This window comes from Oncorhynchus gorbuscha, linkage group LG07, assembly GCF_021184085.1.
Source record: "Oncorhynchus gorbuscha isolate QuinsamMale2020 ecotype Even-year linkage group LG07, OgorEven_v1.0, whole genome shotgun sequence".
Taxonomy (NCBI): Eukaryota; Metazoa; Chordata; class Actinopteri; order Salmoniformes; family Salmonidae; genus Oncorhynchus; species Oncorhynchus gorbuscha.
In genome coordinates, this window is record NC_060179.1 from 65,705,398 (window position 1) to 65,723,451 (window position 18,054).

The window sequence follows — 18,054 nt, forward strand, 5'->3', positions numbered from 1 at the left end:
ATTGGCAACAGATTTTCATGCAAATATTCAAAAATCTGCATGAAAACATTACGCACATTTTCCCATCAGAGATGTTTCCATCAAATTGACCTTTTGCTGATAAATGGCTGTGTGTCATGACGAAGTGCACATCAAAATACATTTTGCACTTAAATCCCCATTGGTTTCCATTGGATTTTCAACTCTACTGATGGTTTTCTCACACAAAGTGATGCGTAATACAGTGTGTGCCCACTTTAGTATTGTCACGTGTATAGCCTACATGAGGAGATTATTATAATTATTATGAAAAGTATGTGGTCATAATAAAGAATACTAGTAAAGAACGAGAAGGCCCACACACTGTTGAAGCTCCCAATTCACCGCTTCATTATAACATTGTCAATAAACCTGTGAATTGGGAACTTTAACAGTGTGCGGCCTTCTTGTTCTTTACTATTATTATTATTATTACTGTTATCATTGTGGACACTAGAGGGATATTCATTTTATTTGTCAAGCATCAACCTCATCACCTTGCACTTTCACCATCCTGTAAAGTTCAGCATAATTTATATAATCTGTAGCTTAATAAACTGCATGCTTTCCTGATATGTTGTAGTGGGAGGACCACACAGCATTGACATTGTGTGACTCCATTTTTACATAGATAGGATGATTATTATATCAATATTTCTGCATAAGTGTTTCCACTGACATTTCCAGCATATTTCATTTTACCAACACAAAAATATCCCACCTTGTGTGGTTTATTTTGTTTTGTCGACATTTGGAAAGTGTAACGAAACTTTCATCAGGCCTGTCATGACATTTTTAATTTGACATGTACTTTACTCTCATAAAAAGGTTGGATGGATATTAAAAAGGATGCATGAATAATATCAAAACCAACTCTGAACCTACTATATTAATTTGGGGACAGGTCAAAACGCATTAAACATTTATGGCAATTTAGCTAGCTAGCTTGCTGTTTCTAGCTAATTTGTCCTGGGAAATAAACATTGGGTTGTTATTTTAGGTAAAATTTTAGGTAAAATGTTATTTTAGGTAAAATAACAACCCAATGTTTATATCTCAGGACAAATTAGCTAGCAACAGCAAGGTCCTCTACTCCGACAATTAATTCACAGATAAAAGGGTAAACCGAGTTTGTTTCTAGTACTCTCTCCTCCTTCAGGATAATTCTTCTTCTTTGGACTTGATATGGTGGTTGGCAACCAACTTTAAGGTGCATTACCATTACCGACTGGAGTATGGACCTCAGTTCATCTTTCAATCACCCACGTGGGTATATGCTCCTAAAAACCATCAGGAGATGGCACCTGGGTATATGATACTAAAAACCAATAAGGAGATGGGAGAGGCGGGACTTGCATTGCGTCAAGCATCACAAATAGAACCAAGTTGTATTTTACCGAATGGCTACGCAGACGCTCGCGAGCAGTGTGGGTGCAATGATTGAATAAAATGCATGTGTACATTTATTTTGCAACACTCGCACACGTGAAGCGAGCAGTGTGGTCAGCATATAGGCAGAAAAAAGCATGTTGACTCACTCTGCTTGTAGAGAAATGCAAATGCCATCCTAATCTCTCTTGTGTTGCCGAAATGGGCTATGACTCTATTATACAGTACATGCTTTAAACCACAGTCTAAATCCGGTTCTCAATGGCTAATTCAGTAAAGGGCCAATTTTAGCTAGCTAGCCACCGCAGGACAATAACATAAGGAGATGCAACAATGCACATTTTTTCTGTCAATGATATTGGCTTTTGATGTGATGTGATTGGTGTGAAGCCAAATCCAAATTGGCTTTGCTTGACACTTTTTATTGTATAATTTTTCATCAAGGGAGGCCAAATGCTCGCTGGCTTCCCTTGCATTCAATATTACGGCGGGAACAATGTAATACTCTTTTTGACCAGACAGCATCAGATAGATGGCCTGTACATACAGAGACAGGTGTGCTCTGTTTTGCTCGCTCGGATGCTTTCTCCTGTGAGATACATTCAGCCTCTGATGAATTGAAGGACAATTATGAAACACAGAGAGATTAAAGATAAATTATTGTATGTATTTTTTAAATACATTTGGGGGAAGCCTGGCTTGCCTTGGAATCCATGAATACATGCCAATGTAGATGCCTGATGTCCTAGAGGAAACTAAAAAAGCGTACCTGTAGACATCCAGTCATTGCCCTAATTCCAAATTAGCATTGTCTTGGGAAACTACCTCTAACTTCCGTCATACTCTGTTTGTTCCAGATCAAACAACATGTTTGTTTTAGCAAGTTCACCTGTTTATTTAGATATATCAGTTTGTTTTTAATTTTGTTGGAACTGAACTAGTGGTTTATCAACCAGACAAACCCTGTCGCTGTCCAATAAATCTGAGTTGCAGATGGGATTCGTTTAACTCTAAATTGCCTTCTAATTCAATGGCTGGCCTTTTGCCTCCCTGCCCTTGCGTGTCCTCTGTGTAGCCCCACTGCTTGGCCTGTTATTTATGTGTGTGATCATCCTGATGGCCTGGGCTGCCAATGGTGGCTGCCTGATTAATATCCTCAGCTCTCTCCCTTCCTGCCTTGACTTTGCAGCCTCAGTTACCCCCGTGTTACTACAGAAGTTTTGGGCAGAAAACATAACAATAAAGCCTAACATACTGTGTAGGTGAAAATCAAATCAAGTTTATTCGCCATATGCACAGGATACAGTGAAAATGGTGCAATGAAATGCTTATTTTAAGCTTTAAGCACCAACTGTCAGAGCAGCTCACATATTACTGCACCTGTACATAGCCCACCTATAATTTACCCCAAACAACTACCTCTTTCCCTACTATATTTAATTTATTTATTTATTTTGCTCCTTTGCACCCCATTATTTTTATTTCTACTTTGCACATTCTTCCATTGCAAATCTACCATTCCAGTGTTTTACTTGCTATATTGTATTTACTTTGCCACCATGGCCTTTTTTTGCCTTTACCTCCCTTATCTCACCTCATTTGCTCACATCGTATATAAACTTGTTTATACTGTATTATTGACTGTATGTTTGTTTTACTCCATGTGTAACTCTGTGTCGTTGTATGTGTCGAACTGCTTTGGTTTATCTTGGCCAGGTCGCAATTGTAAATGAGAACTTGTTCTCAACTTGCCTACCTGGTTAAATAAAGGTGAAATAAATAAATATTTGCGAGCTCCCTCAACATACAGTGGGTATCCAATACAGTGGGTGTCACGGTCGTCATAGGTGCAGTGTGATAAGAATACATTCTTCTTTAATAAACAAAGAACACTAAACAAAATAACCTGACGCTAATTACACCAAGGGCTGCCATGCAACTACACATAGACAATAACCACAAACCAAAATGGAAAATGGCAACCTAAATAGGATCCCCAATCAGAGACAAGGATAAACAGCTGCCTCTGATTGGGAACCAATTCAGGCCACCATAGACCTACATTTACCTAGACATACCAAAACCGCATAGATATACAAAAACCCTAGGCAAGTAAATAACACACATACCACCCTCGTCACACCCTGACCTAACCAAAATAATAAAGAAAACAAAGATAACTAAGGTCAGTGCTTGACAGTGGGTATCATAAAACACTTTGGATTTTTTTCACAGAATACTTAATAATGTCAAAGTTATAAGAGAATGCTCCACATTTGCTCCACATTTTATCAAATGAATAAAAATGAATGGACTAAGATAAAGTTGTTCCATAAGTATTCACCCCCTTTGTTTAGGCAAGCCTAAATTAGTTCAGGAGTCAAATTTGGCTTTACAAATCACAAAATAAATGACATGGACTCACTCTGTGTTAAATAATAGGGGTTGACATGATTTCTGAAAGCCTGCCCCTTCCTCTGTCCCCCATACATCTGTAAGGTCCCTCAGTCATGTATTGAATTTCAAGCACAGATTCAACTACGAAGACCAGGGTACTTTTCAAATCTAATTATTTTTGGTTGCGTACACAGTTTAGCAGGTGTTATAGCGCGTGCAGTGAATTCTTATGTTACTAGCTCCTAACAATGCAGTTAAACGTCAAAAAAGTACACAAATAAACTAAATGTATGCAAAAAATACAAAAGAAACAAGCTTGTAGGTCATAGGAAATAATACTGCACTCTTAGAAATAGACGGTTCTCCGGCTGTCCCCACAGGATAACCCTTTTTGGTTTCAGCTAAAACCCCTTTTTTGTTCCAGGTAGAACTCTTTTGGGTTACATGTAGAACTCTCTGTGGAAAGGATTTACCTGGAACCAAAAAGGGTTCTTCAAAGGGTTCTCCTATGGGGACAGTCGAATAACCCTTTTAGGTTCTAGATAGCACAATTTTTGTATAAGAATGTAGAAACTGTCTACTCAAATAGTGCACAATAACACTAAAAGAAACAAAAGACTGCAAAGTTGACTGGGAGCTAGCAATAGGGCGTCCATCTTCGGCACCAACTTGTCTCATGAAGACAATGAAGGGCAATGATTGGTGGATGGGCAACAAGAAAAAATCAAACATTGAATATCTCTTTAAGCATGGTCAAGTTAATAATTATCCTGTGGACGATGTATTAAACCACGCAGACACATAAAATATACAGTCGTCCTTCTGACCTGAGCTGCAGGACAGGAAGGAAACGGCTCAGGGACGTCACCATGAGGCCAATGGGGATTTTAAAAGAGCTACAGAGTTCAATGGCTTTGACGGGAGAAAACTGAGGATGGATCAACAATATTGTAGTGACTCCATAACAATGACCTAAATGAAAGTGAAAAGAAGAATACAAAATATACAGAATAAAAAATATACCAAAACATGCATCATAAAGTTAAATAGCATTATTAAAGCAATACTGCAAAAAATCATGGCAAAGGAATACACCTTTTGGCCTAAATGCAAAGCCTTATGTTTGTGGCAAATCCAACACAACACATCACTGAGTAACTACATCCTTATTTTCAAGCATGGTGGTGACTGCATCATGGTATGGGTATGCTTGACCTCAACAAAGACTGGGGAGCTTTTCAAGATAAAAAGAAACAAGATTGATCCAAGAACAGGCAAAATCCTAGAGGTAAATTCATCTTTCAGCAGGACATTAAGCCACAACACAAGGCCAAATCTACACTGGAGTTGCTAAATTGAACTTTTAACTTAAATCTTGAGAATCTATGGCAAGAGTAGATCCTTGATCTTGAAGAACTTAGAAAATAATAATAGGCCAATATTTCACAATCAAAGTTTGCAAAGCTCTTAGAGTTTTACCCAAGAAGACTGACAGCTGTAATGGCTGCCAAAGGTGTTGCTAACATGTATTGACTCGGGGGTGAATACTTATATAATCAAGGTATATCAGTAAATTATTACATCTATTTTAATCCCACTTTGTAAAGCAAAAAAATGTGAATGAATCCAAAGAGGGTAAATACTTATGATAGACACTGTATATAAAGTGTAGGCTAGTATATAAAGTGTAGGCTAGTATATAAAGTGTAGGCTAGTATATAAAGTGTAGACTAGTGTATAAAGTGTAGGCTAGTATATAAAGTGTAGGCTAGTATATAAAGTGTAGGCTAGTATATAAAGTGTAGGCTAGTATATAAAGTGTAGACTAGTGTATAAAGTGTAAGCTAGTATATAAAGTGTAGGCTAGTATATAACGTGTAGGCTAGTATATAAAGTGTAGGCTAGTATATAAAGTGTAGGCTAGTATATAAAGTGTAGGCTAGTATATAAAGTGTAGACTAGTGTATAAAGTGTAAGCTAGTATATAAAGTGTAGGCTAGTATATAACGTGTAGGCTAGTATATAAAGTGTAGGCTAGTATATAAAGTGTAGACTAGTGTATAAAGTGTAAGCTAGTATATAAAGTGTAGGCTAGTATATAACGTGTAGGCTAGTATATAACGTGTAGGCTAGTATATAAAGTGTAGGCTAGTATATAACGTGTAGGCTAGTATATAAAGTGTAGGCTAGTATATAAAGTGTAGGCTAGTATATAAAGTGTAGACTAGTGTATAAAGTGTAAGCTAGTATATAAAGTGTAGGCTAGTATATAACGTGTAGGCTAGTATATAAAGTGTAGGCTAGTATATAAAGTGTAGGCTAGTATATAAAGTGTAGGCTAGTATATAAAGTGTAGGCTAGTATATAAAGTGTAGGCTAGTATATAACGTGTAGGCTAGTATATAAAGTGTAGGCTAGTATATAACGTGTAGGCTAGTATATAAAGTGTAGGCTAGTATATAAAGTGTAGGCTAGTATATAAAGTGTAGGCTAGTATATAAAGTGTAGGCTAGTATATAAAGTGTAGGCTAGTATATAACGTGTAGGCTAGTATATAACGTGTAGGCTAGTATATAACGTGTAGGCTAGTATATAAAGTGTAGACTAGTGTATAAAGTGTAAGCTAGTATATAAGTGTATATAAAGTGTAGGCTAGTATATAACGTGTAGGCTAGTATATAAAGTGTAGGCTAGTATATAACGTGTAGGCTAGTATATAAAGTGTAAGCTAGTATATAAAGTGTAGGCTAGTATATAAAGTGTAAGCTAGTATATAAAGTGTAGGCTAGTATATAAAGTGTAGGCTAGTATATAACGTGTAGGCTAGTATAAAAGTGTAGGCTAGTATATAAAGTGTAGGCTAGTATATAAAGTGTAGGCTAGTATATAAAGTGTAGGCCAGTCTTTGCTGATGTTGCAATGTTTCCATGTGTTGTTATGAGAAATAGCCTATTTGGCTGGGTTATCAACATGATTATGATAACAGAAAGTAGACTCAGTGAAAGTAGTCTTTAAGGAAAAGTGTTGTAATAATCAATATGTTCCAACTGAGCATACCGTTTCTACAGAGTTGTTACCATTGGAATCTATCCTAAATTATGTATTTATTTCAGCCAATGTATAGCTAAGCCTACAGTAAGAAGGCTACTTTTTGTATACATGTACCTAGGTATGATAGATCCTATTTGTTTATTTCATTATCTAATTGTTTTGCAGAAATGTACAGTATCTACCATCTTGTATCTTACACCATCATGCTGTGGATCTTTTATATGATTGTAGATGGTTTCATTGAGCACAAAAGGCACTGTGCTGTAATCCAATCAGATCCGGGCATCCCATCCCAATCCAGCCATCCCTTTCCCTGATTCATCTAATTCACTACAGCTTCCAGCTGCATGGCCCCTCCTCTCCTCTCCTCTTCCCTGGCAAGATTACACCATGTAATCTGGTTGCTCCATCCAGATGCAGGGGACTGATGTATGTCAACAATACACACTAGGGTTGCATTCCAAATGTCACCCTATTCCCACGTTTGACCAGGCACTTTTGACCAGAGCTCTATGGGGCCTGGTCAAAAGTAGTGCACTACCTAGGGAATAGGGTGCCATTTGGGACACATCCCATCCTAGACCCAGCTTCACAGAACCTTTATTACAGGAGATAATGATTGTATGCTGTACTACAAGATTTGATTTGGCTCTGAACCAGTCAACCTCTTTTGTGTGATTTTGATATGTGTGATAAAATGTTTTATTGTGTTGTTATACACCACTTTTTTTTTTGCAGTGGAATTCATATTGGCTCCTGTCTTGTTTCATATTGGCTCCTGTCTTGTTTCATATTGCCTCTCTAATGACGTCAGGAGTAAAGTTGTGGTGGGTCCAAAGTTTAAACCATATCTTCATGCTGTGGATGTGTGTTGAGCTGTAACCTTACCTCAGACCCTGGAGTTTCAGTATAGCATCCCCCCCCAAATGTGATGAGTGACATACAGCCCCAGTAGAACATTATAGGGCCTCTCACATTAACATTAACAATCAGACTCATTCATAACCACGAGGAGCAGAGCTGGCTGTTCTGCCTCCCCCAGCCCATGATGGGAATAATATTTGTTTCTATCATTTAGGAATAATTGATACTGGTCCAATGCAATACGAAGGCTTGGATAGAGGAGAGGAGCCATAGGGAAATGATTTCCAGCATTCAGATCTCCCCATTTCCCTGGCTGGCCATGAGGGCAAAAGGAGAGGTAAGTACTGTGGTCTATGTTGTTGACCTGGATGGTTTAAGGTACTTTGTGGAGATTTCATTCTAATGGGTGATAAGGTGATAATGTCTTCCCTTGGTGACAAATATGGCTATAATGTCAGGCTTCATGGCATATTTATGTGGAGCACAGGGACAATTTATATAGCTATACATGATAAAGATGCAACCCTTTATTTTCTCAACAGTTGAAGAGTAATGGCTCCAATTGTCCAACAAAGATTGGAAAATTGCATGAGATGCTCAACAGAGGGAAGACAGAAGCTCTGTAGAGGTCAGAAACCCAGACATGCCTCCACTTCCTCCTCTCCCTCCTTCCTTCTCTCCTATCTGTGTTGTGGGGTCTCCTCTCCTTGTGTACTCTATTCTCCTACCCTCTCTTCCTCCTCTCATCCTCTCCTCTGTGACGTGTGGTCTCGTCTTCCTCTCCACAATGTAGGGTCTCCTCGACTCCTCCTCTCTCCTCCCCATTCCTCCTCTCTGTGATGTAGGGTCTCCTCACCTCCTCCTCTCTCCTCCCTTTTCCTCCTCTCCTCTCCTTTATGTAGGGTCTCCTCACCTCCTCCTCTCTCCTCCAATTTTCCTCCTCTCCTCTCCGTGATGTAGGGTCTCCTCGCCTCCTCCTCTCTCTTCCCCTTTCATCCTCTCTGTGATGTAGGGTCTCAACGCCTCCTCCTCTCTCCTCCCTTTTCCTCCTCTCTGTGATGTAGGGTCTCAACGCCTCCTCCTCTCTCCTCCCTTTTCCTCCTTTCCTCTCCTTGATGTAGGGTCTCCTCACCTCCTCCTCTCTCCTCCAATTTTCCTCCTCTCCTCTCCGTGATGTAAGGTATCCTCGCCTCCTCCTCTCTCTTCCCCTTTCGTCCTCTCTGTGATGTAGGGTCTCTTCGCCTCTTCCTCTCTCCTACCCTTTCCTCCTTTCTGTGATGTAGGGTCTCCTCACATCCTCCTCTCTCCTTCCCTTTCCTCCTCTCTGTGATGTAGGGTCTCCTCACCTCCTCCTCTCTCCTCCCATTTCCTCCTCTTCTCTCCTCTCTGTGATGTAGGGTCTCCTCACCTCCTCCTCTCTCCTCACTTTTCCTCTTATCCTCTCTGTGATGTAGGGTCATGTGGGGTCTCTCCTCCTCTCCTTTCTGTGATGTGGGGTCTCCTCTTCTCCTCCTCTTCTCTTCAAGCGGTTGGGTCAACAGCGAGGCAGTTCCAGGACCTCAAGAACAGATGGGCACTGTGTGGAAAAACAATGCCCACAAGGCCCAAGAACAATAGGTTGAATTGGAAAGGTCTGCTCAACACAAGGAACCTCTCAAAAGGCCTATACAATGATTTCATCCACAGCTGACAGTGGTCTCAATGGGCAGCTCTTTTATCACGCCACTTTAGCATCTTGAAAAAGACTGTAAACATCCTCTTTGAAGACAATGAAACACGAGTAGTCCGTAAAGCGTTACAGCATGTATTAAAATTTGGACGGATCAGTGTTAGACCACCGTAATCTAACAGTTTGCTTAGGAGATGTGCTGTATGCTATGTCACTGAAAACGGAAAATACATCTGGTGCAGGCGGTACATATTTTCTTCGCAAGATACATTTGCCAGGATGGCGTCTTTGGGGTAAACAAGACTGGAACATTGCAGCTCTCAGAGAAGATTCAGAAAGAAATATTTATGCGCTCAGCTCTTATGAAAACAAATGGGAACACTAAGATAGTGTGTGTTGGAAAATAACTATAAGCACATTTGGAAAATCTTTAAAAAATGAAAAATAATAATCGTCTATTGGTCATTGGATAACCTCTGATTAACTCCTATTAATTTATGACAAACAAAGTAACATGTCTGGGCAGGGTTGTGTAGCCCTATACTCTGCATGCTATTGCTGAGACAGCTATAGCCTAATATCTTGGTTTGAGTTATTTTGTGGGGGGGACTAATTTCTCCCTAGCAGGAGACTAACCTTGCCCAAATGTGCAGCACCATTGAGATTAAAGGTGAACAAACATGGGAAAGCAGCCATTAGGAAGATTGATGGACCAGGACTATGTTAGGGTCTCTTCAGTTGTCTGGGTTGCTGTGAAATCGATGTGGCCAAGCAGCCAACGGGAAAAGGGGGTCTCTACAGCGAATTTCAAATGGCAGAGGAATTTACCCAGCTTGTTAATTTAAACACAGATCCCTGGCGCTCTGCGGTGGAAAGGTGACATGTTGAATCAATTGAAGGTAACTTTGGCCCCAGGTTGTGTAAGCAAAGTGCTGAAGGACCATTAATAGACTTCAATACTTAGGGGCCTCTCTAAGTCTAACTCCAGTCCAGAGCAGCACCCCATATGGCATTATACAACGCCCAATAGTCCAGCTTATTTGGTGTTTTTTGTTTAACACGTCCAATGCAGCAGAGAAAGCACTGAGCACAGATAATGAGGAGGACCCCCCCCCCCCCCCCCCCCCCCCCGCGTGTCTATGTGCATGTTAAACCCTCTAATAAATGGCCCAGTGAAGTAACATTGGCCTCCTGGACCTGTCATCGCACCATTTCATCCTGCCTGATTTACAAGCACAGTCCCACAGGCTTAAGTGCCATCACTAATCCCTTGGAGATGGCCATTTCAACTGCTGTTATGTGGAGTCCGATCTTTAAAAAAGGGGTAGAAGACAGAGACAGACAGACAGTGACTGGCTGCTACTAAAGTCCCAAGCAGAAACAGATGCAGCCAGGTCAGGCCAGGGAGGGAGGGAAGGAAGCTCCGCTGTTTATAATTGATTTTCAAGGGCAGCGTCTTGTTGTCAGAGTTTGTCTAACAAGCCTCCCGGCTGGCGCCGTTGGAGCTCGTCAACTACAGGGTGTCAAATGGAACGGCTATCCCACCCTCCACCCCCCTTCCCTTCTGTTGGAGATGATGGCACCGTTCCGGAATACCGGGATCAGCCATGGAATTAGTCTGAGGCTGGGATTGTCTCTTGTCTTGGTTTCATTTTATGGAGGAGGGAAAAGAGAGGCATGATGACATTTGTCCAAAGCATTTTGAGGCAATGAAGTATTTGAAACCTCCCAAACAGGGCTTCTGTTGTTTTACATAGTGATTAAGTGTGCCTGTGTTCTTGTGTGTCTTGTCTCTCAATTATGCTTATATCCCAGAAGAACACATATCCGCAGGAAGTAGGGGTGCTGAGAGTGCTGCAGCACCCCGTGATAAAACCAACCATCATATTTTTTTAAATGCGTTTGAGCAAATCAGTTGTGTTGTGACAAGGTAGGGTTGGTATACAGAAGATAACCCTATTTGGTAAAATACCAAGTCCATATTTATAAGGGTACATGGCGATACCCAGATGCAGACAAAGGAGGCAGATGGTTAGAGTCCAAGATGTTTATTTACATTCCAAAAGGGGTAGAAAAGACAATGGTCATGGACAGGCAAAAGGTCAAAACCAGTTCAGAGTTCCAGAGGTACAGAATGGCAGGCAGGCAGAATGGTCAGGTAGGCGGGAATGGAGCCCAGAAAACAGGCAAAGGTCAAAACCGGGAGGATTAGTTTAAGAGAATAGAAAAGCAGGAGCACAGGATAAACACACTGGTTGACTTGAACATACAAGACGAACTGGCACAGAGAGACAGGAAACACAGGGATACATAAACCAGGGAAAATAAGCGACACCTGGAGACAATCACAAGGACAGGTGAACAGATCAGGGCGTAACAGGACCACCCCCCCTCTAGGGACGCCACCGTCCTACCTGGGCACATAACTGGCTGACCGGGGTGATGGTGGTGAAAATCGGAGATGAGGGCCGGGTCCAGGATGTCTTTAGCCGGAACCCAGCACCTCTCCTCCGGGCCATAACCCTCCCAGTCAAACAGATACTGGAAACCCCTGCCCTGTGGTCGAACCCTCAGGAGTCGTCTCACCGTATACGCTGGCTGGCCATCGATGACACGGGGGGAGGGATGGGCCTAGAAGCAGGAGACAGAGGACAGTGAGACAAGGGTTTAATCCTGGAAACATCAAAAGAAGGGTGAACACGGAGGGTATGGGGCAACAGCAGACAGACAGCAGTGGGACTAATGACTCTGGAAATGGGGAAAGGACAAATGAAACGGGGGGAAAGTTTATGGAATTCTACCCAGAAGGTTAGGTGCCCAGTGGACAGCCATACCCTCTGCGCAACCCAATAGTGAGGAGCCAGAGTCCAGTGGTGGTCCGCTTGTCGACAATATCTGGAGGTGGGCTTGAGAAGAGGTCTTTTCCAGATACGCCGACAGCGACGGACGAACATCTGGGCTGAAGGTACGTTGACCTTAACTTCTTGCTCTGGGAAGAGCGGGGGCTGATTCCCCTTTCAAATGCTCCATGGGGTTAGTGCAGTAAACCCAGAGGACAGGCTGGCTGACAACCCAAAAGAGTGCAGAATGCCTTCCAGAATTGGGACGAGATCTGTGGACCCCGGTCCAAGACAACGTCAATCGGGAGTCAATGGATACGGAAGACATGCTGCACCATAAGCTGGGACGTCTCCTTGGCTGAAGGTAACTTCGGAAGAGGGATGAAATGGGCGGCCTTGGAGAATCTGTCCACCACCGTCATAATAAATCCAGAGAAATATGGGACCAGGGGCGATGAGGGACAGGATGTGGCTGAAGGAGTTTTGCTTTGTGCACACACCATGCATGCGGCGATGAAGGCTGAGACGTCAGGAACCATGGTAGGCCACCAGAAGTATTGACGGAGGAAAGCCAGGGTCTGACGATTACCAGGATGACCGGTAAACCTGGAGCAGTGAGCCTATTACAGGACCTTAGGCTGGACCGCATTGGGCACAGACAGATGGTTAGCTGCGCAGATGGTTGTTCCTGCGCAGATAGCTGGGACAGGATGGCCCCCACTCCAACATCAGAAGCATCCACCTCAACCACAAATTGACAGGACGGGTCTGGATGGATAGGGATGGGTTCTGTTGTGAACCGATGCTTCAGGTCCACAAAGGCTTTGTTGACAGCTGGAGACCATGTAAACGGAACTTTGGGAGATGTGAGTGCAGAGAGGAGGGCCGCCTGGGTGCTGTAACCACGAATTAAACGGCGGTAGAAGTTAGCAAAACCTGAGAAATGTTGCAACTGCACCCTGGACGTGGGTTGAGGCCAATCCACCACTGCTTTCACCTTTCCAGGATTCATCTGGACATTTTCCTCAGCAATGACATATCCCAGAAAGGATATGGTAGAGCGGTGGAACACAAACTTCTCGGCTTTTAAAAACAATTGGTTCTCCAGGAGACGCTGAAGGACCTGTCTGACATGCATAGCATGTTCTTGGGCAGACCAGGAGAAAAACAGGATGTCATCAAGGTACATAAACACAAACTGGTTTAGCATGTCCCGGAGCACATGGTTTACCAGGGCCTGGAAGACAGCAGGGGCATTGGTGAGTCCAAACGGCATGATCTGGTACTCATAATGTCCGCTGGCTGTGTTGAATGCTGTCTAACACTCATCTCCTTCACTTCCCGTATCCAAACCAGATGGTAGGCATTCTGAAGGTCTAGCTTGGAAAAAATGGTGGCCCCCTGAAAAGGTTCAAAGGCCAAGGTGAGGAGTGGTAGTGGGTAACGATTCTTAATCGTAATATCATTAAGACCCCGGTAATCAATTCACGGAAGCAGGGTTTTGTCCTTCTTCTCCACAAAGAAAAACCCTGCACTGGCAGGAGAAGCAGACAGACTGACAGCCCCAGTAGCCAGAGACTCCTCTATGTACTCCTCCGTGGCCTTGGTCTCTGGCCCAGGTAGAGAATTTAACCTACCACGAAGTGGTGTGGTGCCTGAGAGGATAACAATGGCACAATCATAAGGGCGATGCGTGGGAAGAGAAGTAGCCCGTGTCTTGCTGAAAACCTCCAGGAGGTCATGGTGGAGAAATCCGAGATTTGACTTAAGCCCTGAGGAGGCTGTCTCGGGGAAGGCTAACCTGCTTTGAGGCAATGGGAATGGAAAAACGGACTCCAACCCATGATTGAACTTGTGGTCCAATCAATAACGGGATTGTGTTTTTTTAAGCCAAACAAATACCATAACAACTGGAACCTGTGGAGACTCAATGAGAAGCAGCTGTATAGCCTCACTGTGATTTCCTGAAACCCGTAGATTAACAGGAACAGTGACTACCAATGGAGCGACCATCCAGTGCTCTAGCGTCCATGGGAACAGAAGTTGAGTGGGAATACCTAATTCAGAAACTAGAGTAGCATCCATAAAACTCTCATCTGCCCCAGAGTCAATGAGCACCACCCGTAGAGATTTAGACTGGTCTCCCAACAGCAGTATAACAAAGGAGGGAGTTCGGTTAAAACTTGTTAGGGCTAGGGGTTCCGCGACAACATCCGCTGAAAAGGCAGTTCCGAAATTGTAAAATATTTTTAAGACATTTTTAACTGTCATACATTCACAAGGGCAATACACCAAATTAAAGCTTAACTTCATGTGAATCTACCTATCGTGTCTGATTTCAAAAAGGCTTTACAGCGAAAGCACACCATATGATTATGTTAGGTCAGAGCCTAGTCACAAAAACACATACAGCCATTTTCCAGGCAAAGAGAGGAGTCACAAAAAGCAGAAATAGAGATAAAATGAATCACTAACCTTTGATGATCTTCATCAGATGGCACTCATAGGACTTCATGTTACACAATACATGTATGTTTTGTTTGATAAAGTTCATATTTATATCCAAATATCTCAGTTTACATTGGCGCGTTATGTTCAGTAATGTTGTGCCTCGAAAACATTCGGCGAATTTGCAGAGAGCCACATCAATTTACAGAACTACTCAGCATAAACTTTGATAAAAGATACAAGTATTATGCACAGAATTATAGATGTACTTCTCGTTAATGCAACCGCTGTGCCATATTTCAAAGAAGCTTTACGGAAAAAGCAAACCATGCAATAATCTGAGTACGGTGCTCAGACACAAAAACAAGCCATACAGATACCCGCCATGTTGTGGAGTCAGTAAAAGTTAGAAATAGCGTTATAAATATTCACTTAGCTTTGATGATCTTCATCAGAATGCACTCCCAGGAATCCCAGTTCCACAATAAATGTTTGTTTTGTTCGATCAAGTCCATCATTTTTGTCCAAATACCTCCTTTTGTTAGCGCGTTTAGTAAACAAATCCAAACTCACGAGGTGCAGGCAAGTCCAGGCGAAAGTTCAGACGAAAAGTTTGAAAAGTTATATTACAGTTTGTAGAAAGATGTCAAACGATGTATAGAATCAATCTTTAGGATGTTGTTAAAATAAATATTCAATAATGTTCCAACTGGAGAATTCCTTTGTCTTTAGAAATGCAATGGAACACAGCTACCTCTCAAGGGTGCGTGCGTGATCAGCTCATGGCCTTCTGCCAGACCTCTGGTTGAAACAGCTCTCATTCACCCCACTTCACAGTAGAAGCCAGAAACAATGTTCTAAAGACAGTTGACATCTAGTGGAATCCTTAGGGAGTGCAATAGGACCCCATAGACACTGTATATTCGATAGGCAATAAGTTGAAAAACTACAAACATCAGATTTCCCACTTCCTGGTTGGATTATTCTCAGGTTTTTGCCTACCATATGAGTGTTGTTATACTCACAGACATCATTCAAACAGTTTTAGAAACTTCAGATTGTTTTCTATCCAAATATACTAATAATACTGTATGCATATATTGGCTTCTGGGCCTGAGTAGCAGGCAGTTTATTCTGGGCAAGCTTTTCATCCGAACGTGAAAATGCTGCCCCCTATCGCAAACAGGCTAACCTCTTTGTGCTAGGGGGCACTATTTTCACGTCCGTATTAAAAGCGCGCCCAAAGTAAACTGCCTGTAGCTCAGGCCCAGAAGCTAGGGTATGTATATAATTGGTAGATTTGGATAGAAAACACTCTAACTGTTAAAATAATGTCTGTGAGTATAACATAACTTATTTGGCAGGTGAAACCCCGAGGTCAAACCATCCAGTAAAAAAAGATTGAGGTCAGTTTTTTCAATTAGTTTTCTATGGGAAACTATATTTATGAGGCACCTGGTTGCAGTTCCTATTGCTTCCACTAGATATCAACAGTCTTTAGAATTTGGTTGATGTTTTTCTTTTGAGAAAGGCTTCAGTGTTCCCATTTGGGAACCGCCCCACCCACGTGCAGCTGGAACGTGGCCCATGGAACGCAAAAATATTCCTACAAATATTTAACCTCCACACATTAACACGTCCAATGGCTCAAATGAAAGATAAACACCGTGTTTAACTACCCAGCAAGTCAGATTTCTAAAATGTTTTACAGCGAAAACATAGCACATATTTATGTCAAACCACCACCGAAGACACAGCTAATTTGCATAGCCAAGTTGAAAAAAATATGCAATCAACAAACGCAGGATTAAAAGAAAAATAATTTCACTAACCTTTTGAAATCTTCATCAGATGACAGTAATATAACATGTTACACAGTACATTTATGTTTTTTTCAATAATATGCTATATATATCCATAAATCTCTGTTTACAATGACGCATCATTCAAAAAATGCTACTCTAATGTCCTGAGAAATGATGATAGCTCCGGCAGATAATGTCAGCTAACAAAGAATACACATCATAAACTTTGACTAAATATGCATGTTCTACATATATATACATATATCTATATATATATATGGTGATTGACTCCAGGACAGCGGAGTCAATCACCACCTTCCGGAGACACCTGAAACCCCACCTTTTTAAGGAATACCTAGGATAGGATAAAGTAATCCTTCTCACCCCCCCCCTTAAAAGATTTAGATGCACTATTGTAAAGTGGCTGTTCCACTGGATGTCATAAGGTGAATGCACCAATTTGTAAGTCGCTCTGGATAAGAGCGTCTGCTAAATGACTTAAATGTAAATGTAAATATAGGAAGATACACTTCTTCTAAATGCAATCGCTGTGTTACATTTATTTTTAACGTTACAGGTTTCGTTTACTAGGCTATACTATGAGTCGGCGCTCAGAAAGTAGCATTATGGCTCCTCTATCTTGGAGTCCACAGAAACCCAAATTTACCACATAAATATTCCCTTACCTTTGCTGTTCTTCCATCAGAAGACCTGGAAGGAATTATACTTACCAAAAACAGCGTTTAGTTTTGCAGTCTGTGTCTTTCGGTTCTCAAACAGACACATTTCGGTTGAAATGCAGCCAAAAGTCAAGTGGATGCGCACCAAAATGTCGAAATTACATATTATATGGCGACTAAACTTGTCAAACTATGTTCATAATCAAGCTTTAACATGTTATAAAGGTGTACAGCAATCGTGAGGAGGAACAGAAACACACGCATCGTTTAATCGATCTTGGAAAAAAGACCCAAAGACCCGAGACCCGAGCAGAGCGCATAAGAGTAACCTGTTTTTCGCGTGACCGAAAGGTTTCGGCCCGCCAAAACTCTCGTGAGCGCGTGATTCTCACAATGAGAAGCCCCATTGGAAGCAGACATCGCGCTGAAGACAAAGAGACTGTTCCCAGACCTGTAAGTGCTTGGGGGCGATGACGTCAAAGTTGGGCCAACTTTTATGATGACAAGAGAGAGTTTGGGAGAATGACTGCCCTGAGAGTTCTGCTTTACATACAGACATAATTTAAAAGGTTTTAGAAGCTTTAGAGTGTTTTCTATTCAATAATATTTTTTATTTGCATATATTAGCAACTTTTGACCAAAGAAATTATGTTTACTATGGGCACGCAATTCCTCCAAAGGGGGCAGTAAACAGCCCTATCCCCAACAAAAGTAGGGCTGTTCATTGTGAGTGTCAAGCCAAGTGGACTCTATTGTTTGTTTCGCGCGACCTAGAGCTCGCTCCATGTTGATTTTGTCTGCTATTGAACACAGTATATTCCGTCCTAAATTGTATCGATTATTTACGTTTTAGGATACCTAAGGTTGGATTAGGAAAGTAGTTTGAAATGTTC